At 42.5% G+C, this 15,710-nt stretch overlaps 7 non-coding genes across 7 annotated transcripts; 1 reads left to right on the forward strand and 6 right to left on the reverse strand.

The window, feature by feature from the left end:
- Positions 1 to 449: 449 nt before the first annotated feature.
- TRNAT-AGU (transfer RNA threonine (anticodon AGU)) lies at positions 450 to 523 on the reverse strand. Its single transcript has one exon. It is a non-coding gene; the product is annotated as a tRNA-Thr (tRNA).
- Positions 524 to 2,724: 2,201 nt separating this feature from the next.
- TRNAT-AGU (transfer RNA threonine (anticodon AGU)) lies at positions 2,725 to 2,798 on the reverse strand. Its single transcript has one exon. It is a non-coding gene; the product is annotated as a tRNA-Thr (tRNA).
- Positions 2,799 to 4,999: 2,201 nt separating this feature from the next.
- On the reverse strand, positions 5,000 to 5,073 carry TRNAT-AGU (transfer RNA threonine (anticodon AGU)). The gene has a single exon. It is a non-coding gene; the product is annotated as a tRNA-Thr (tRNA).
- Positions 5,074 to 7,239: 2,166 nt separating this feature from the next.
- Positions 7,240 to 7,313, reverse strand: TRNAT-AGU (transfer RNA threonine (anticodon AGU)). Its single transcript has one exon. It is a non-coding gene; the product is annotated as a tRNA-Thr (tRNA).
- Positions 7,314 to 9,514: 2,201 nt separating this feature from the next.
- TRNAT-AGU (transfer RNA threonine (anticodon AGU)) lies at positions 9,515 to 9,588 on the reverse strand. Its single transcript has one exon. It is a non-coding gene; the product is annotated as a tRNA-Thr (tRNA).
- Positions 9,589 to 11,789: 2,201 nt separating this feature from the next.
- On the reverse strand, positions 11,790 to 11,863 carry TRNAT-AGU (transfer RNA threonine (anticodon AGU)). The gene has a single exon. It is a non-coding gene; the product is annotated as a tRNA-Thr (tRNA).
- Positions 11,864 to 13,591: 1,728 nt separating this feature from the next.
- Positions 13,592 to 13,673, forward strand: TRNAS-GCU (transfer RNA serine (anticodon GCU)). The gene has a single exon. It is a non-coding gene; the product is annotated as a tRNA-Ser (tRNA).
- Positions 13,674 to 15,710: the final 2,037 nt, after the last annotated feature.

Consider the following 15,710-nt stretch of genomic DNA (forward strand, 5'->3'; position numbering starts at 1 on the left):
GTACTTTTGTTGACGGGGTGGCCGAGTGGTTTAGGCGATACACTGCTAATCCATTGTGCTCTGCACGCATGGGTTTGAATCCCATCCTCGTCGTACGATTCCTTTTTGGAAAATTCTCTATGCTCAGCGCAAGCAATGCCCCGAGGAAGAAAATTTACCATCACCATTCAAGAAGGATGCTATTGAAGTCTCTAAACATATTTACAGGCATTATGTAGCGTATCAGTCAGGCAATAGTGAATCGGCACCTCTAGTTTATCGTGCCTTATGCCATCCTACATTTTGCAAAACGTTGCAACCATCTACTTGTTAAAACTAAACCAGAGCTGACTCTTTGCCACTCGGGTGGAGTATTCTAGGGATGTGGGACGAGCATCTTTAATGTCATTGGCTAGTGAACATCTCCCTTTTGGAAAAAAAAGCTGATTATTGAGCAGAATAAGAGAACAAGGCACTGCTGAGAGTTGAACTCAGGATCTCCTGTTTACTAGACAGGCGCTTTAACCAACTAAGCCACAGCGCCCATGAGCAAAACTGTGGAAAACCAGAAAGATGGCAAGGATGATCCAGGAGAAGAATTTTTAAATGTAGGATGATTTTGAGGAGTGGTTCTAAGTTTTGCTATTTGTCACAGAGATGGCAAATTAAGTGTGAACAGATCCTATGCAGCATGTAGTTTCAGGTGGCTACCACTATAGAACAGCAAGGAAGTCGAGTCCCATCACATACTTGGCAGCAGCATGCAGTTCTCTGTCATTTTGCATCGTGACAATTCTAAATGAAATCGGCTTGGGACGATCCTTTTTGGAAAAGACATGGATAATTTGTCCATAGGTATGTAATCCATGCATTTGCCTTGCATGAATTGTGGCCTGTTTTACTTTAAAAGTTAGATAGAAGGCAGAATTGACAGATTTAGGGAATGCTAGGGAAATGCCAACATAAATGAGAAGCAGAGAGGACTGAATGTTTAGTATTTATGCCATTAGCATGGGTCATCACGTTGGATGTAAAACAAGACCTGCTGAGCCAATGTCTGATGTACGGCACTGTTGCATGTGGAAAGAAAATGAAGCCTAAGAATCATCACGACTGTTTTCCAAATGCGGGTTCGGTAAAGGTACTTTTGTTGACGGTGTGGCCGAGTGGTTAAGGCGATGGACTGTTAATCCATTGTGCTCTGCAGGCATGGGTTCGAATCCCATCCTCGTCGTATGATTCCTTTTTGGAAAATTCTCTATGCTCAGCGCAAGCGATGCCCCGAGGAAGAAAATTTACCATCACCGTTCAAGAAGGATGCTATTGAAGTCTCTAAACATATTTACAGGCATTATGTAGCGTATCAGTCAGGCAATAGTGAATCGGCACCTCTAATTTATCGTGCCTTATGCCATCCTACATTTTGCAAAACGTTGCAACCATCTACTTGTTAAAACTAAACCAGAGCTGACTCTTTGCCACTCGGGTGGAGTATTCTAGGGATGTGGGACGAGCATCTTTAATGTCATTGGCTAGTGAACATCTCCCTTTTGGAAAAAAAAGCTGATTATTGAGCAGAATAAGAGAACAAGGCACTGCTGAGAGTTGAACTCAGGATCTCCTGTTTACTAGACAGAGAGTTGAACTCAGGATCTCCTGTTTACTAGACAGGCGCTTTAACCAACTAAGCCACAGCGCCCATGAGCAAAACTGTGGAAAACCAGAAAGATGGCAAGGATGATCCAGGAGAAGAATTTTTAAATGTAGGATGATTTTGAGGAGTGGTTCTAAGTTTTGCTATTTGTCACAGAGATGGCAAATTAAGTGTGAACAGATCCTATGCAGCATGTAGTTTCAGGTGGCTACCACTATAGAACAGCAAGGAAGTCGAGTCGCATCACAACCTTGGCAGCAGCATGCAGTTCTCTGTCATTTTGCATCGTGACAATTCTAAATGAAATCGGCTTGGGACGATCCATTTTGGAAAAGACATGGATAATTTGTCCATAGGTATGTAATCCATGCATTTGCCTTGCATGAATTGTGGCCTGTTTTACTTTAAAAGTTAGATAGAAGGCAGAATTGACAGATTTAGGGAATGCTAGGGAGATGCCAACATAAATGAGAAGCAGAGAGGACTGAATGTTTAGTATTTATGCCATTAGCATGGGTCATCACGTTGGATGTAAAACAAGACCTGCTGAGCCAATGTCTGATGTACGGCGCTGTTGCATGTGGAAAGAAAATGAAGCCTAAGAATCATCTCGACTGTTTTCCAAATGTGGGTTCGGTAAAGGTACTTTTGTTGACGGGGTGGCCGAGTGGTTTAGGCGATACACTGCTAATCCATTGTGCTCTGCACGCATGGGTTTGAATCCCATCCTCGTCGTACGATTCCTTTTTGGAAAATTCTCTATGCTCAGCGCAAGCAATGCCCCGAGGAAGAAAATTTACCATCACCATTCAAGAAGGATGCTATTGAAGTCTCTAAACATATTTACAGGCATTATGTAGCGTATCAGTCAGGCAATAGTGAATCGGCACCTCTAGTTTATCGTGCCTTATGCCATCCTACATTTTGCAAAACGTTGCAACCATCTACTTGTTAAAACTAAACCAGAGCTGACTCTTTGCCACTCGGGTGGAGTATTCTAGGGATGTGGGACGAGCATCTTTAATGTCATTGGCTACTGAATATCTCCCTTTTGGAAAAAAAAGCTGATTATTGAGCAGAATAAGAGAACAAGGCACTGCTGAGAGTTGAACTCAGGATCTCCTGTTTACTAGACAGGCGCTTTAACCAACTAAGCCACAGCGCCCATGAGCAAAACTGTGGAAAACCAGAAAGATGGCAAGGATGATCCAGGAGAAGAATTTTTAAATGTAGGATGATTTTGAGGAGTGGTTCTAAGTTTTGCTATTTGTCACAGAGATGGCAAATTAAGTGTGAACAGATCCTATGCAGCATGTAGTTTCAGGTGGCTACCACTATAGAACAGCAAGGAAGTCGAGTCCCATCACAACCTTGGCAGCAGCATGCAGTTCTCTGTCATTTTGCATCGTGACAATTCTAAATGAAATCGGCTTGGGACGATCCTTTTTGGAAAAGACATGGATAATTTGTCCATAGGTATGTAATCCATGCATTTGCCTTGCATGAATTGTGGCCTGTTTTACTTTAAAAGTTAGATAGAAGGCAGAATTGACAGATTTAGGGAATGCTAGGGAGATGCCAACATAAATGAGAAGCAGAGAGGACTGAATGTTTAGTATTTATGCCATTAGCATGGGTCATCACGTTGGATGTAAAACAAGACCTGCTGAGCCAATGTAGGATGTACGGCGCTGTTGCATGTGGAAAGAAAATGAAGCCTAAGAATCATCTCGACTGTTTTCCAAATGTGGGTTCGGTAAAGGTACTTTTGTTGACGGGGTGGCCGAGTGGTTAAGGCGATACACTGCTAATCCATTGTGCTCTGCACGCATGGGTTTGAATCCCATTCTCGTCGTACGATTCCTTTTTGGAAAATTCTCTATGCTCAGCGCAAGCAATGCCCCGAGGAAGAAAATTTACCATCACCATTCAAGAAGGATGCTATTGAACTCTCTAAACATATTTACAGGCATTATGTAGCGTATCAGTCAGGCAATAGTGAATCGGCACCTCTAGTTTATCGTGCCTTATGCCATCCTACATTTTGCAAAACGTTGCAACCATCTACTTGTTAAAACTAAACCAGAGCTGACTCTTTGCCACTCGGGTGGAGTATTCTAGGGATGTGGGACGAGCATCTTTAATGTCATTGGCTAGTGAACATCTCCCTTTTGGAAAAAAAAGCTGATTATTGAGCAGAATAAGAGAACAAGGCACTGCTGAGAGTTGAACTCAGGATCTCCTGTTTACTAGACAGAGAGTTGAACTCAGGATCTCCTGTTTACTAGACAGGCGCTTTAACCAACTAAGCCACAGCGCCCATGAGCAAAACTGTGGAAAACCAGAAAGATGGCAAGGATGATCCAGGAGAAGAATTTTTAAATGTAGGATGATTTTGAGGAGTGGTTCTAAGTTTTGCTATTTGTCACAGAGATGGCAAATTAAGTGTGAACAGATCCTATGCAGCATGTAGTTTCAGGTGGCTACCACTATAGAACAGCAAGGAAGTCGAGTCGCATCACAACCTTGGCAGCAGCATGCAGTTCTCTGTCATTTTGCATCGTGACAATTCTAAATGAAATCGGCTTGGGACGATCCATTTTGGAAAAGACATGGATAATTTGTCCATAGGTATGTAATCCATGCATTTGCCTTGCATGAATTGTGGCCTGTTTTACTTTAAAAGTTAGATAGAAGGCAGAATTGACAGATTTAGGGAATGCTAGGGAGATGCCAACATAAATGAGAAGCAGAGAGGACTGAATGTTTAGTATTTATGCCATTAGCATGGGTCATCACGTTGGATGTAAAACAAGACCTGCTGAGCCAATGTCTGATGTACGGCGCTGTTGCATGTGGAAAGAAAATGAAGCCTAAGAATCATCTCGACTGTTTTCCAAATGTGGGTTCGGTAAAGGTACTTTTGTTGACGGGGTGGCCGAGTGGTTTAGGCGATACACTGCTAATCCATTGTGCTCTGCACGCATGGGTTTGAATCCCATCCTCGTCGTACGATTCCTTTTTGGAAAATTCTCTATGCTCAGCGCAAGCAATGCCCCGAGGAAGAAAATTTACCATCACCATTCAAGAAGGATGCTATTGAAGTCTCTAAACATATTTACAGGCATTATGTAGCGTATCAGTCAGGCAATAGTGAATCGGCACCTCTAATTTATCGTGCCTTATGCCATCCTACATTTTGCAAAACGTTGCAACCATCTACTTGTTAAAACTAAACCAGAGCTGACTCTTTGCCACTCGGGTGGAGTATTCTAGGGATGTGGGACGAGCATCTTTAATGTCATTGGCTAGTGAACATCTCCCTTTTGGAAAAAAAAGCTGATTATTGAGCAGAATAAGAGAACAAGGCACTGCTGAGAGTTGAACTCAGGATCTCCTGTTTACTAGACAGGCGCTTTAACCAACTAAGCCACAGCGCCCATGAGCAAAACTGTGGAAAACCAGAAAGATGGCAAGGATGATCCAGGAGAAGAATTTTTAAATGTAGGATGATTTTGAGGAGTGGTTCTAAGTTTTGCTATTTGTCACAGAGATGGCAAATTAAGTGTGAACAGATCCTATGCAGCATGTAGTTTCAGGTGGCTACCACTATAGAACAGCAAGGAAGTCGAGTCCCATCACAACCTTGGCAGCAGCATGCAGTTCTCTGTCATTTTGCATCGTGACAATTCTAAATGAAATCGGCTTGGGACGATCCTTTTTGGAAAAGACATGGATAATTTGTCCATAGGTATGTAATCCATGCATTTGCCTTGCATGAATTGTGGCCTGTTTTACTTTAAAAGTTAGATAGAAGGCAGAATTGACAGATTTAGGGAATGCTAGGGAGATGCCAACATAAATGAGAAGCAGAGAGGACTGAATGTTTAGTATTTATGCCATTAGCATGGGTCATCACGTTGGATGTAAAACAAGACCTGCTGAGCCAATGTCTGATGTACGGCGCTGTTGCATGTGGAAAGAAAATGAAGCCTAAGAATCATCTCGACTGTTTTCCAAATGTGGGTTCGGTAAAGGTACTTTTGTTGACGGGGTGGCCGAGTGGTTAAGGCGATACACTGCTAATCCATTGTGCTCTGCACGCATGGGTTTGAATCCCATTCTCGTCGTACGATTCCTTTTTGGAAAATTCTCTATGCTCAGCGCAAGCAATGCCCCGAGGAAGAAAATTTACCATCACCATTCAAGAAGGATGCTATTGAACTCTCTAAACATATTTACAGGCATTATGTAGCGTATCAGTCAGGCAATAGTGAATCGGCACCTCTAGTTTATCGTGCCTTATGCCATCCTACATTTTGCAAAACGTTGCAACCATCTACTTGTTAAAACTAAACCAGAGCTGACTCTTTGCCACTCGGGTGGAGTATTCTAGGGATGTGGGACGAGCATCTTTAATGTCATTGGCTAGTGAACATCTCCCTTTTGGAAAAAAAAGCTGATTATTGAGCAGAATAAGAGAACAAGGCACTGCTGGGAGTTGAACTCAGGATCTCCTATTTACTAGACAGGCGCTTTAACCAACTAAGCCACAGCGCCCATGAGCAAAACTGTGGAAAACCAGAAAGATGGCAAGGATGATCCAGGAGAAGAATTTTTAAATGTAGGATGATTTTGAGGAGTGGTTCTAAGTTTTGCTATTTGTCACAGAGATGGCAAATTAAGTGTGAACAGATCCTATGCAGCATGTAGTTTCAGGTGGCTACCACTATAGAACAGCAAGGAAGTCGAGTCCCATCACATACTTGGCAGCAGCATGCAGTTCTCTGTCATTTTGCATCGTGACAATTCTAAATGAAATCGGCTTGGGACGATCCTTTTTGGAAAAGACATGGATAATTTGTCCATAGGTATGTAATCCATGCATTTGCCTTGCATGAATTGTGGCCTGTTTTACTTTAAAAGTTAGATAGAAGGCAGAATTGACAGATTTAGGGAATGCTAGGGAAATGCCAACATAAATGAGAAGCAGAGAGGACTGAATGTTTAGTATTTATGCCATTAGCATGGGTCATCACGTTGGATGTAAAACAAGACCTGCTGAGCCAATGTCTGATGTACGGCGCTGTTGCATGTGGAAAGAAAATGAAGCCTAAGAATCATCTCGACTGTTTTCCAAATGTGGGTTCGGTAAAGGTACTTTTGTTGACGGGGTGGCCGAGTGGTTTAGGCGATACACTGCTAATCCATTGTGCTCTGCACGCATGGGTTTGAATCCCATCCTCGTCGTACGATTCCTTTTTGGAAAATTCTCTATGCTCAGCGCAAGCAATGCCCCGAGGAAGAAAATTTACCATCACCATTCAAGAAGGATGCTATTGAAGTCTCTAAACATATTTACAGGCATTATGTAGCGTATCAGTCAGGCAATAGTGAATCGGCACCTCTAGTTTATCGTGCCTTATGCCATCCTACATTTTGCAAAACGTTGCAACCATCTACTTGTTAAAACTAAACCAGAGCTGACTCTTTGCCACTCGGGTGGAGTATTCTAGGGATGTGGGACGAGCATCTTTAATGTCATTGGCTAGTGAACATCTCCCTTTTGGAAAAAAAAGCTGATTATTGAGCAGAATAAGAGAACAAGGCACTGCTGAGAGTTGAACTCAGGATCTCCTGTTTACTAGACAGGCGCTTTAACCAACTAAGCCACAGCGCCCATGAGCAAAACTGTGGAAAACCAGAAAGATGGCAAGGATGATCCAGGAGAAGAATTTTTAAATGTAGGATGATTTTGAGGAGTGGTTCTAAGTTTTGCTATTTGTCACAGAGATGGCAAATTAAGTGTGAACAGATCCTATGCAGCATGTAGTTTCAGGTGGCTACCACTATAGAACAGCAAGGAAGTCGAGTCCCATCACATACTTGGCAGCAGCATGCAGTTCTCTGTCATTTTGCATCGTGACAATTCTAAATGAAATCGGCTTGGGACGATCCTTTTTGGAAAAGACATGGATAATTTGTCCATAGGTATGTAATCCATGCATTTGCCTTGCATGAATTGTGGCCTGTTTTACTTTAAAAGTTAGATAGAAGGCAGAATTGACAGATTTAGGGAATGCTAGGGAAATGCCAACATAAATGAGAAGCAGAGAGGACTGAATGTTTAGTATTTATGCCATTAGCATGGGTCATCACGTTGGATGTAAAACAAGACCTGCTGAGCCAATGTCTGATGTACGGCACTGTTGCATGTGGAAAGAAAATGAAGCCTAAGAATCATCACGACTGTTTTCCAAATGCGGGTTCGGTAAAGGTACTTTTGTTGACGGTGTGGCCGAGTGGTTAAGGCGATGGACTGTTAATCCATTGTGCTCTGCAGGCATGGGTTCGAATCCCATCCTCGTCGTATGATTCCTTTTTGGAAAATTCTCTATGCTCAGCGCAAGCGATGCCCCGAGGAAGAAAATTTACCATCACCGTTCAAGAAGGATGCTATTGAAGTCTCTAAACATATTTACAGGCATTATGTAGCGTATCAGTCAGGCAATAGTGAATCGGCACCTCTAATTTATCGTGCCTTATGCCATCCTACATTTTGCAAAACGTTGCAACCATCTACTTGTTAAAACTAAACCAGAGCTGACTCTTTGCCACTCGGGTGGAGTATTCTAGGGATGTGGGACGAGCATCTTTAATGTCATTGGCTAGTGAACATCTCCCTTTTGGAAAAAAAAGCTGATTATTGAGCAGAATAAGAGAACAAGGCACTGCTGAGAGTTGAACTCAGGATCTCCTGTTTACTAGACAGAGAGTTGAACTCAGGATCTCCTGTTTACTAGACAGGCGCTTTAACCAACTAAGCCACAGCGCCCATGAGCAAAACTGTGGAAAACCAGAAAGATGGCAAGGATGATCCAGGAGAAGAATTTTTAAATGTAGGATGATTTTGAGGAGTGGTTCTAAGTTTTGCTATTTGTCACAGAGATGGCAAATTAAGTGTGAACAGATCCTATGCAGCATGTAGTTTCAGGTGGCTACCACTATAGAACAGCAAGGAAGTCGAGTCGCATCACAACCTTGGCAGCAGCATGCAGTTCTCTGTCATTTTGCATCGTGACAATTCTAAATGAAATCGGCTTGGGACGATCCATTTTGGAAAAGACATGGATAATTTGTCCATAGGTATGTAATCCATGCATTTGCCTTGCATGAATTGTGGCCTGTTTTACTTTAAAAGTTAGATAGAAGGCAGAATTGACAGATTTAGGGAATGCTAGGGAGATGCCAACATAAATGAGAAGCAGAGAGGACTGAATGTTTAGTATTTATGCCATTAGCATGGGTCATCACGTTGGATGTAAAACAAGACCTGCTGAGCCAATGTCTGATGTACGGCGCTGTTGCATGTGGAAAGAAAATGAAGCCTAAGAATCATCTCGACTGTTTTCCAAATGTGGGTTCGGTAAAGGTACTTTTGTTGACGGGGTGGCCGAGTGGTTTAGGCGATACACTGCTAATCCATTGTGCTCTGCACGCATGGGTTTGAATCCCATCCTCGTCGTACGATTCCTTTTTGGAAAATTCTCTATGCTCAGCGCAAGCAATGCCCCGAGGAAGAAAATTTACCATCACCATTCAAGAAGGATGCTATTGAAGTCTCTAAACATATTTACAGGCATTATGTAGCGTATCAGTCAGGCAATAGTGAATCGGCACCTCTAGTTTATCGTGCCTTATGCCATCCTACATTTTGCAAAACGTTGCAACCATCTACTTGTTAAAACTAAACCAGAGCTGACTCTTTGCCACTCGGGTGGAGTATTCTAGGGATGTGGGACGAGCATCTTTAATGTCATTGGCTACTGAATATCTCCCTTTTGGAAAAAAAAGCTGATTATTGAGCAGAATAAGAGAACAAGGCACTGCTGAGAGTTGAACTCAGGATCTCCTGTTTACTAGACAGGCGCTTTAACCAACTAAGCCACAGCGCCCATGAGCAAAACTGTGGAAAACCAGAAAGATGGCAAGGATGATCCAGGAGAAGAATTTTTAAATGTAGGATGATTTTGAGGAGTGGTTCTAAGTTTTGCTATTTGTCACAGAGATGGCAAATTAAGTGTGAACAGATCCTATGCAGCATGTAGTTTCAGGTGGCTACCACTATAGAACAGCAAGGAAGTCGAGTCCCATCACAACCTTGGCAGCAGCATGCAGTTCTCTGTCATTTTGCATCGTGACAATTCTAAATGAAATCGGCTTGGGACGATCCTTTTTGGAAAAGACATGGATAATTTGTCCATAGGTATGTAATCCATGCATTTGCCTTGCATGAATTGTGGCCTGTTTTACTTTAAAAGTTAGATAGAAGGCAGAATTGACAGATTTAGGGAATGCTAGGGAGATGCCAACATAAATGAGAAGCAGAGAGGACTGAATGTTTAGTATTTATGCCATTAGCATGGGTCATCACGTTGGATGTAAAACAAGACCTGCTGAGCCAATGTAGGATGTACGGCGCTGTTGCATGTGGAAAGAAAATGAAGCCTAAGAATCATCTCGACTGTTTTCCAAATGTGGGTTCGGTAAAGGTACTTTTGTTGACGGGGTGGCCGAGTGGTTAAGGCGATACACTGCTAATCCATTGTGCTCTGCACGCATGGGTTTGAATCCCATTCTCGTCGTACGATTCCTTTTTGGAAAATTCTCTATGCTCAGCGCAAGCAATGCCCCGAGGAAGAAAATTTACCATCACCATTCAAGAAGGATGCTATTGAACTCTCTAAACATATTTACAGGCATTATGTAGCGTATCAGTCAGGCAATAGTGAATCGGCACCTCTAGTTTATCGTGCCTTATGCCATCCTACATTTTGCAAAACGTTGCAACCATCTACTTGTTAAAACTAAACCAGAGCTGACTCTTTGCCACTCGGGTGGAGTATTCTAGGGATGTGGGACGAGCATCTTTAATGTCATTGGCTAGTGAACATCTCCCTTTTGGAAAAAAAAGCTGATTATTGAGCAGAATAAGAGAACAAGGCACTGCTGAGAGTTGAACTCAGGATCTCCTGTTTACTAGACAGAGAGTTGAACTCAGGATCTCCTGTTTACTAGACAGGCGCTTTAACCAACTAAGCCACAGCGCCCATGAGCAAAACTGTGGAAAACCAGAAAGATGGCAAGGATGATCCAGGAGAAGAATTTTTAAATGTAGGATGATTTTGAGGAGTGGTTCTAAGTTTTGCTATTTGTCACAGAGATGGCAAATTAAGTGTGAACAGATCCTATGCAGCATGTAGTTTCAGGTGGCTACCACTATAGAACAGCAAGGAAGTCGAGTCGCATCACAACCTTGGCAGCAGCATGCAGTTCTCTGTCATTTTGCATCGTGACAATTCTAAATGAAATCGGCTTGGGACGATCCATTTTGGAAAAGACATGGATAATTTGTCCATAGGTATGTAATCCATGCATTTGCCTTGCATGAATTGTGGCCTGTTTTACTTTAAAAGTTAGATAGAAGGCAGAATTGACAGATTTAGGGAATGCTAGGGAGATGCCAACATAAATGAGAAGCAGAGAGGACTGAATGTTTAGTATTTATGCCATTAGCATGGGTCATCACGTTGGATGTAAAACAAGACCTGCTGAGCCAATGTCTGATGTACGGCGCTGTTGCATGTGGAAAGAAAATGAAGCCTAAGAATCATCTCGACTGTTTTCCAAATGTGGGTTCGGTAAAGGTACTTTTGTTGACGGGGTGGCCGAGTGGTTTAGGCGATACACTGCTAATCCATTGTGCTCTGCACGCATGGGTTTGAATCCCATCCTCGTCGTACGATTCCTTTTTGGAAAATTCTCTATGCTCAGCGCAAGCAATGCCCCGAGGAAGAAAATTTACCATCACCATTCAAGAAGGATGCTATTGAAGTCTCTAAACATATTTACAGGCATTATGTAGCGTATCAGTCAGGCAATAGTGAATCGGCACCTCTAATTTATCGTGCCTTATGCCATCCTACATTTTGCAAAACGTTGCAACCATCTACTTGTTAAAACTAAACCAGAGCTGACTCTTTGCCACTCGGGTGGAGTATTCTAGGGATGTGGGACGAGCATCTTTAATGTCATTGGCTAGTGAACATCTCCCTTTTGGAAAAAAAAGCTGATTATTGAGCAGAATAAGAGAACAAGGCACTGCTGAGAGTTGAACTCAGGATCTCCTGTTTACTAGACAGGCGCTTTAACCAACTAAGCCACAGCGCCCATGAGCAAAACTGTGGAAAACCAGAAAGATGGCAAGGATGATCCAGGAGAAGAATTTTTAAATGTAGGATGATTTTGAGGAGTGGTTCTAAGTTTTGCTATTTGTCACAGAGATGGCAAATTAAGTGTGAACAGATCCTATGCAGCATGTAGTTTCAGGTGGCTACCACTATAGAACAGCAAGGAAGTCGAGTCCCATCACAACCTTGGCAGCAGCATGCAGTTCTCTGTCATTTTGCATCGTGACAATTCTAAATGAAATCGGCTTGGGACGATCCTTTTTGGAAAAGACATGGATAATTTGTCCATAGGTATGTAATCCATGCATTTGCCTTGCATGAATTGTGGCCTGTTTTACTTTAAAAGTTAGATAGAAGGCAGAATTGACAGATTTAGGGAATGCTAGGGAGATGCCAACATAAATGAGAAGCAGAGAGGACTGAATGTTTAGTATTTATGCCATTAGCATGGGTCATCACGTTGGATGTAAAACAAGACCTGCTGAGCCAATGTCTGATGTACGGCGCTGTTGCATGTGGAAAGAAAATGAAGCCTAAGAATCATCTCGACTGTTTTCCAAATGTGGGTTCGGTAAAGGTACTTTTGTTGACGGGGTGGCCGAGTGGTTAAGGCGATACACTGCTAATCCATTGTGCTCTGCACGCATGGGTTTGAATCCCATTCTCGTCGTACGATTCCTTTTTGGAAAATTCTCTATGCTCAGCGCAAGCAATGCCCCGAGGAAGAAAATTTACCATCACCATTCAAGAAGGATGCTATTGAACTCTCTAAACATATTTACAGGCATTATGTAGCGTATCAGTCAGGCAATAGTGAATCGGCACCTCTAGTTTATCGTGCCTTATGCCATCCTACATTTTGCAAAACGTTGCAACCATCTACTTGTTAAAACTAAACCAGAGCTGACTCTTTGCCACTCGGGTGGAGTATTCTAGGGATGTGGGACGAGCATCTTTAATGTCATTGGCTAGTGAACATCTCCCTTTTGGAAAAAAAAGCTGATTATTGAGCAGAATAAGAGAACAAGGCACTGCTGGGAGTTGAACTCAGGATCTCCTATTTACTAGACAGGCGCTTTAACCAACTAAGCCACAGCGCCCATGAGCAAAACTGTGGAAAACCAGAAAGATGGCAAGGATGATCCAGGAGAAGAATTTTTAAATGTAGGATGATTTTGAGGAGTGGTTCTAAGTTTTGCTATTTGTCACAGAGATGGCAAATTAAGTGTGAACAGATCCTATGCAGCATGTAGTTTCAGGTGGCTACCACTATAGAACAGCAAGGAAGTCGAGTCCCATCACATACTTGGCAGCAGCATGCAGTTCTCTGTCATTTTGCATCGTGACAATTCTAAATGAAATCGGCTTGGGACGATCCTTTTTGGAAAAGACATGGATAATTTGTCCATAGGTATGTAATCCATGCATTTGCCTTGCATGAATTGTGGCCTGTTTTACTTTAAAAGTTAGATAGAAGGCAGAATTGACAGATTTAGGGAATGCTAGGGAAATGCCAACATAAATGAGAAGCAGAGAGGACTGAATGTTTAGTATTTATGCCATTAGCATGGGTCATCACGTTGGATGTAAAACAAGACCTGCTGAGCCAATGTCTGATGTACGGCGTTGTTGCATGTGGAAAGAAAATGAAGCCTAAGAATCATCACGACTGTTTTCCAAATGTGGGTTCGGTAAAGGTACTTTTGTTGACGGGGTGGCCGAGTGGTTAAGGCGATGGACTGCTAATCCATTGTGCTCTGCACGCATGGGTTCGAATCCCATCTTCGTCGTATGATTCCTTTTTGGAAAATTCTCTATGCTCAGCGCAAGCGATGCCCCGAGGAAGAAAATTTACCATCACCGTTCAAGAAGGATGCTATTGAAGTCTCTAAACATATTTACAGGCATTATGTAGCGTATCAGTCAGGCAATAGTGAATCGGCACCTCTAATTTATCGTGCCTTATGCCATCCTACATTTTGCAAAACGTTGCAACCATCTACTTGTTAAAACTAAACCAGAGCTGACTCTTTGCCACTCGGGTGGAGTATTCTAGGGATGTGGGACGAGCATCTTTAATGTCATTGGCTAGTGAACATCTCCCTTTTGGAAAAAAAAGCTGATTATTGAGCAGAATAAGAGAACAAGGCACTGCTGGGAGTTGAACTCAGGATCTCCTGTTTACTAGACAGGCGCTTTAACCAACTAAGCCACAGCGCCCATGAGCAAAACTGTGGAAAACCAGAAAGATGGCAAGGATGATCCAGGAGAAGAATTTTTAAATGTAGGATGATTTTGAGGAGTGGTTCTAAGTTTTGCTATTTGTCACAGAGATGGCAAATTAAGTGTGAACAGATCCTATGCAGCATGTAGTTTCAGGTGGCTACCACTATAGAACAGCAAGGAAGTCGAGTCCCATCACATACTTGGCAGCAGCATGCAGTTCTCTGTCATTTTGCATCGTGACAATTCTAAATGAAATCGGCTTGGGACGATCCTTTTTGGAAAAGACATGGATAATTTGTCCATAGGTATGTAATCCATGCATTTGCCTTGCATGAATTGTGGCCTGTTTTACTTTAAAAGTTAGATAGAAGGCAGAATTGACAGATTTAGGGAATGCTAGGGAAATGCCAACATAAATGAGAAGCAGAGAGGACTGAATGTTTAGTATTTATGCCATTAGCATGGGTCATCACGTTGGATGTAAAACAAGACCTGCTGAGCCAATGTCTGATGTACGGCGCTGTTGCATGTGGAAAGAAAATGAAGCCTAAGAATCATCACGACTGTTTTCCAAATGTGGGTTCGGTAAAGGTACTTTTGTTGACGGGGTGGCCGAGTGGTTAAGGCGATGGACTGCTAATCCATTGTGCTCTGCACGCATGCGTTCGAATCCCATCCTCGTCGTATGATTCCTTTTTGGAAAATTCTCTATGCTCAGCGCAAGCAATGCCCCGAGGAAGAAAATTTACCATCACCGTTCAAGAAGGATGCTATTGAAGTCTCTAAACATATTTACAGGCATTATGTAGCGTATCAGTCAGGCAATAGTGAATCGGCACCTCTAATTTATCGTGCCTTATGCCATCCTACATTTTGCAAAACGTTGCAACCATCTACTTGTTAAAACTAAACCAGAGCTGACTCTTTGCCACTCGGGTGGAGTATTCTAGGGATGTGGGACGAGCATCTTTAATGTCATTGGCTAATGAACATCTCCCTTTTGGAAAAAAAAAAGCTGATTATTGAGCAGAATAAGAGAACAAGGCACTGCTGACAGTTGAACTCAGGATCTCCTGTTTACTAGACAGGTGCTTTAACCAACTAAGCCACAGCGCCCATGAGCAAAACTGTGGAAAACCAGAAAGATGGCAAGGATGATCCAGGAGAAGAATTTTTAAATGTAGGATGATTTTGAGGAGTGGTTCTAAGTTTTGCTATTTGTCACAGAGATGGCAAATTAAGTGTGAACAGATCCTATGCAGCATGTAGTTTCAGGTGGCTACCACTATAGAACAGCAAGGAAGTCGAGTCCCATCACAACCTTGGCAGCAGCATGCAGTTCTCTGTCATTTTGCATCGTGACAATTCTAAATGAAATCGGCTTGGGACGATCCTTTTTGGAAAAGACATGGATAATTTGTCCATAGGTATGTAATCCATGCATTTGCCTTGCATGAATTGTGGCCTGTTTTACTTTAAAAGTTAGATAGAAGGCAGAATTGACAGATTTAGGGAATGCTAGGGAGATGCCAACATAAATGAGAAGCAGAGAGGACTGAATGTTTAGTATTTATGCCATTAGCATGGGTCATCACGTTGGA

The sequence above is a fragment of the Eleutherodactylus coqui genome, chromosome 11 (genome assembly GCF_035609145.1).
Source record: "Eleutherodactylus coqui strain aEleCoq1 chromosome 11, aEleCoq1.hap1, whole genome shotgun sequence".
NCBI lineage: Eukaryota > Metazoa > Chordata > Amphibia > Anura > Eleutherodactylidae > Eleutherodactylus > Eleutherodactylus coqui.